The sequence below is a fragment of the Penaeus monodon genome, chromosome 8 (genome assembly GCF_015228065.2).
Source record: "Penaeus monodon isolate SGIC_2016 chromosome 8, NSTDA_Pmon_1, whole genome shotgun sequence".
Classification (NCBI taxonomy): Eukaryota; Metazoa; Arthropoda; class Malacostraca; order Decapoda; family Penaeidae; genus Penaeus; species Penaeus monodon.
The window spans coordinates 16,811,103-16,817,373 of NC_051393.1; the positions used below are offsets into that span (position 1 = coordinate 16,811,103).

General features: G+C 39.4%; 1 protein-coding gene across 1 annotated transcript in view; it reads left to right on the forward strand.

Moving 5' to 3' along the window:
* LOC119576210 (zinc finger protein 429-like) overlaps positions 1-6,271 on the forward strand; it is a gene marked incomplete in the record, with an annotated part of 93,948 nt that overhangs the window by 83,229 nt on the left and 4,448 nt on the right.

A 6,271-nucleotide genomic window follows, 5' to 3' on the forward strand; every position in this document is an offset into this window, starting at 1 on the left:
AAAGAGGGATAACTACCCTCAGCAGGTCTTGAGATGGTACTGACTGCCGATGGCAGCCAGATAGCATGTAAACTTCCACAACCAACTTTAACAGTTCAGTAGATGCCACAAATGCCTTCTGCTTTACCACCCCTCAGTTTGGGGACTGCCTCCCTTAACCTCTATTGGGGTAGAAGGGCACTATAGTACATAATCATCCAGCCATCCTGGGCGAGACCGCTGCGTTGCTCTAGTGCGACCTCGTTCTGTCAAGGTGAAGGTAACTTGTCCACTCTGCCTCCTGCTCCCACTTTGTTCTGCAGTCGTCTTCACGGCGGCCTCAGCTGACCATTGGACTCATGGTACTGAGCAGAGGAGAGGCAAGTCATGACACTCCCCATCTTTGAGGATTTCTTCAACTCACTAAGTTGGTGCCAACATCTGCTGAGAGCTGCTCTGAACCATGAAAATGCATCAGTGATAGAGGGCTGTACAGGCATCTTGAAGTCCCTGACGATGATCAGGCATTCTCTGGAGGGCTCATACATGTCCCAGGAGATAGCCCAGAAATGAGACCTTCCTTTTGCAGACTGAATTTCTTTGACTGCAATGTAAGCCCGCTTACTTGTAAACCTGCCAAAAGGCCTCCTCCATAATGGTGTCATAGAGGAGAGTATCATCAACACATTTATACTTCCGAGGCAGGTCCATAATGGCATCATTGAACCCCATTGCAATCATATTGCACAGAACTTTAACAATGGCACTCCATTCCATAGTTTCATGAATTCCATGGGGCCTTCGCACAAGACAAATCTGTATCCAAACTCTCTGAGGTAGTCATAAACTGAACAACTCTGCGCCCAGTATGATGGCATCACAACACCAATAATTAAATCCCATTTGCCTGCAATTTCCCCTGCCTTGCTCCACTTGTGCAACAGTTTCACTTACTATGGGTTATATTCCAGATAAAATGAAGACAACAAAGGTTACTCCAGTTCACAAATCAGGCTGCGTAACCGACATTCATAACTACAGACCAGTATCCTTCTGCCTGTAATAAGTAAAATTCTGGGAAAAAATCATCTATATCAGATTGAAATTGTCTCTACATAACAGTATTCTGTTAGATTGCCACTTTGGATTTACTAGGAATAAAGCAATAGAAATTGGCTGTTATGTCTTTTCTAATCATTATCTACAAGGCCTTTGTCTAGATTTAAGGCTTTTAATTGGGTTAATTGCCCAATTCTGGTGTCAGGCTCTGCTAACCACTCGTTTTCATTCATATCTGTCAAATATATATCAGTTTGTTTCATATAATGGCTCTAGCTCATTATCTCATGGTTACTTGTAAGTACACCATGACTGCAATGGTGGTTAGGGCCTCTTCTTTTTCTGATCTGCATCAATAGTTTTGTGAAAACATCCTCGTATCTGAATTCATCTTGAATGCTGATGACAGTAGCCTCTATGCTTCAGGCAATAATATTAATCAACTCACTAGTAACATCAGTGGAGACATTACACTATCAGTACTGGATTTCTTCAAACTAACACCAAACATTGGTAAATCCCATATGTTATATCTAATGGTAATCAGAAAACCGAAACTAAATGACTACAAAAGAACCTATTCCTTTACGAAATGTTAAAGATATCCTCTACATCCAACTCACTATTAATTAAAACCCCGTGCCAAACCAGTCCAAGACATGTATTTTATATCATGGTGTAAGTGTAAAGAATAATCTGCCCTCACATCTCCACAATGCTCCATCACTACTGTCACCAAACATCTTTAAAGACCCATCTATTACTTATGACAGAGTGAATTCTGATGTACAGAAACAATGTAAAAAGTAATTTGTAAATTTTTATATACATGTAGGTATCAGCGTGTACTTATGCATATTTATGAATGCTTATTTATGTGTACAAATGTGTCTCTGTAATACATTTATAAATATACGTGTATGTGTACATGCAAATGTATGCAAGGTTAAAATGTGGGTAAGCATATATGTATGTTTGTATATAGGTATAAGTATGTATGTTTGTGTGTGTGTATAAATGTATATGCACGTATGTTTGTGTATAAAAAAGTATATGTATGTATGTGTTTATGTATGTAGGTATAATTATATATGTGTGTATATATAGATATAATCTTGTGCATTTTTTTCTTTTATGAATATCATTTATTACGATATAGTCCGACTTACTAGTATGTCTTTTGTTATATATAATATATTGTATATTTCTATCTTTATTACTGTTACCGTCTCCAATCCACCTGTGAGTGGAATGACTGTGACTAAAAACTTAAATGCAAATTAATTCTCATATAACAAGGTGCCTCAGGAGGCTCAGCCATTCTATTTTTTATTTGTGTATACCAAACTGTCTGTATGTATATTGGATATATAAACGTAACCAGTATCAATCCCCTGCTGACAATCAGCAACATGATGGTCATGAGGCCACTCTTGTCATCCAACTCCACTTGGTGGTAGTACCACTTGGCATCAACAACAGTCTTACAGGACTGTGTGGGACTCCAGGGGCCATGCTAATGGGAATGGCCATTTAGCTTTTTGAAATCAATTGAGCGGCGAGTTTGCCCGATTTCTTCGCCACCAGTACAATTCTGGTGCACCATTCCATGGCTTACCCAACGGCCTTGATGAATTACACCTTTCCTGCTGTATGACAGTGCTTGGGGACTGAGACGGGTAACGCAATGTCAAAGTTATATCTAACGGGGCGTTAGTGGCATCCATATCATGTAACACGAAATATGAATATTATTAGACATTTCAGAACCATTAATTTTTCTTCTTCAATTTGTTTGACTTATCAGACAACAGTGCTATTACCATGGCATTTATTTTTGGACGTAAGTTACTCGGATCTATATATCATGTGGCAGGGGTACAGGATACAGGATGGTATTAGTAGTTTATAAATAACTTTTACAAAAACTGCCCTGATAAAGTAAAGCACGTAAGAATATTGCTACGCATGGTCTTTGTCTCTTCGAACGGTTAACATGAAAGGATGACTGGCATTGTTACATGAGGGGCCCGGGCAACATGACGCAACTGGGTGTGAGCGGAAAGGGCTCACAGCCAGTTGCGTCATGTTTGCCCAGGTCCCTTCATGTTAACACATGCCCAGGTCATCCTTTTCATGTTAACACGTTTCGCACAGAGACAAAGACCCACTGGCGTAGCAATATTCCTTTACTGTGGTCTTTACTTTTCATCATGCAGATTTTGTAAAAGTTATTTATAAACTACTAATACCATCCTGTATCCTGTATCCCTGCTCACATGATATATATGATCCGAGTAACTTACGTCCTAAATAAATGCCATGGTAATAGCACTGTTGTCTGATAAGTCAAACAAATTGAAGAAGAAAAATTAATGGTTCTGAAATGTCTAATAATATTCATATTTCGTGTTACATGATATGGATGCCACTAACGCCCCCGTTAGATATAACTTTGACATTGCGTTACCCGTCTCAGTCCCCAAGCACTGTCATACAGCAGGAAAGGTGTAATTCATCAAGTGCCCGTTGGGTAAGCCATGGAATGGTGCACCAGAATTGTACTGGTGGCGAAGAAATCGGGCAAACCTCGCCGCTCAATTGATTTTCAAAAGCTAAATGGCCATTCCCATTAGCATGGCCCCTGGAGTCCCACCACAGTCCTGTAAGACTGTTGTTGATGCCAAGTGGTACTACCACCAAGTGGAGTTGGATGACAAGAGTTGGCCTCATGACCATCATGTTGCTGATTGTTCAGCAGGGGATTGATACTGGTTACGTTTATATATCCAATATACATACAGACAGTTTGGTATACACAAATAAAAAATAGAATGGCTGAGCCTCCTGAGGCACCTTGTTATATGAGAATTAATTTGCATTTAAGTTTTTAGTCACAGTCATTCCACTCACAGGTGGATTGGAGACGGTAACAGTAATAAAGATAGAAATATACAATATATTATATATAACAAAAGACATACTAGTAAGTCGGACTATATCGTAATAAATGATATTCATAAAAGAAAAAAATGCACAAGATTATATCTATATATACACACATATATAATTATACCTACATACATAAACACATACATACATATACTTTTTTATACACAAACATACGTGCATATACATTTATACACACACACAAACATACATACTTATACCTATATACAAACATACATATGCTTACCCACATTTTAACCTTGCATACATTTGCATGTACACATACACGTATATTTATAAATGTATTACAGAGACACATTTGTACACATAAATAAGCATTCATAAATATGCATAAGTACACGCTGATACCTACATGTATATAAAAATTTACAAATTACTTTTTACATTTGTTTCTGTACATCAGAATTCACTCTGTCATAAGTAATAGATGGGTCTTTAAAGATTGTTTGTGACAGTAGTGATGGAGCATTGTGGAGATGTGAGGGCAGATTATTCTTTACACTTACACCATGATATAAAATACATGTCTTGGACTGGTTTGGCACGGGGTGTTTTAATTAATAGTGAGTTGGATGTAGAGGATATCTTTAACATTTCTGTAAGGAATAGGTTCTTTTGTAGTCATTTAGTTTCGGTTTTCTGATTACCATTAGATATAACATATGGGATTTACCAATGTTTGGTGTTAGTTTGAAGAATCCAGTACTGATAGTGGTAATGTCTCACTGATGTTACTAGTGAGTTGATTAATATTATTGCCTGAAGCATAGAGGCTACTGTCATCAGCATTCAAGATGAATTTCAGATACGAGGATGTTTTTCACAAAACTATTGATGCAGATCAGAAAAGAAGAGGCCCTAACCACCATTGCAGTCATGGTGTACCTTACAAGTACCATGAGATAATGAGCTAGAGCCATTATATGAAACAAACTGATATATATTTGACAGATATGAATGAAACGAGTGGTTAGCAGAGCACTGACACCAGAATTGGGCAATTAACCCATTAAAAGCCTTAAATCTAGACAAAGGCCTTGTAGATAATGATTAGTAAAAGACATAACAGCCATTTCTATTGCTTTATTCCTAGTAAATCCAAAGTGGCAATCTAACAGAATACTGTTATGTATAGAGACAATTTCCAATCTGATATAGATGATTTTTTTCCAGAATTTTACTTATTACAGGCAGAAGTGATACTGGTCTGTAGTTATGAATGTCGGTTACGCAGCCTGATTTGTGAACTGGAGTAACCTTTGTTGTCTTCATTTTATCTGGATATATACCCATAGTAAGTGAACTGTTGCACAAGTGGAGCAAGGCAGGGGAAATTGCAGGCAAATGGGATTTAATTATTGGTGTTGTGATGCCATCATACTGGGCGCAGAGTTGTTCAGTTTATTGACTACCTCAGAGAGTTTGGATACAGATTTGTCTTGTGCGAAGGCCCATGGATTCATGAAACTATGGAATGGAGTGCCATTGTTAAAGTTCTGTGCAATATGATTGCAATGGGGTTCAATGATGCCATTATGGACCTGCCTCGGAAGTATAAATGTGTTGATGATACTCTCCTCTATGACACCATTATGGAGGAGGCCTTTTGGCAGGTTTACAAGTAAGCGGCTTACATTGCAGTCAAAGAAATTCCAGTCTGCAAAAGGAAGGTCTCATTTCTGGGCTATCTCCTGGGACATGTATGAGCCCTCCAGAGAATGCCTGATCATCGTCAGGGACTTCAAGATGCCTGTACAGCCCTCTATCACTGATGCATTTTCATGGTTCAGAGCAGCTCTCAGCAGATGTTGGCACCAACTTAGTGAGTTGAAGAAATTCCTCAAAAGATGGGGAGTGTCATGACTTGCCTCTCCTCTGCTCAGTACCATGAGTCCAATGGTCAGGCTGAGGCCGCCGTGAAGACGACTGCAGAACAAAGTGGGAGCAGGAGGCAGAGTGGACAAGTTACCTTCACCTTGACAGAACGAGGTCGCACTAGAGCAACGCAGCGGTCTCGCCCAGGATGGCTGGATGATTATGTACTATAGTGCCCTTCTACCCCAATAGAGGTTAGGGAGGCAGTCCCCAAACTGAGGGGTGGTAAAGCAGAAGGCATTTGTGGCATCTACTGAACTGTTAAAGTTGGTTGTGGAAGTTTACATGCTATCCTGGCTGCCATCCGGCAGTCTAGTACCATTCCTCAAGACCTGCTGAGGGGCTTAGTTATCCCTCTTGGAAGCCTAAAGGGATGTGGTACTGCAGA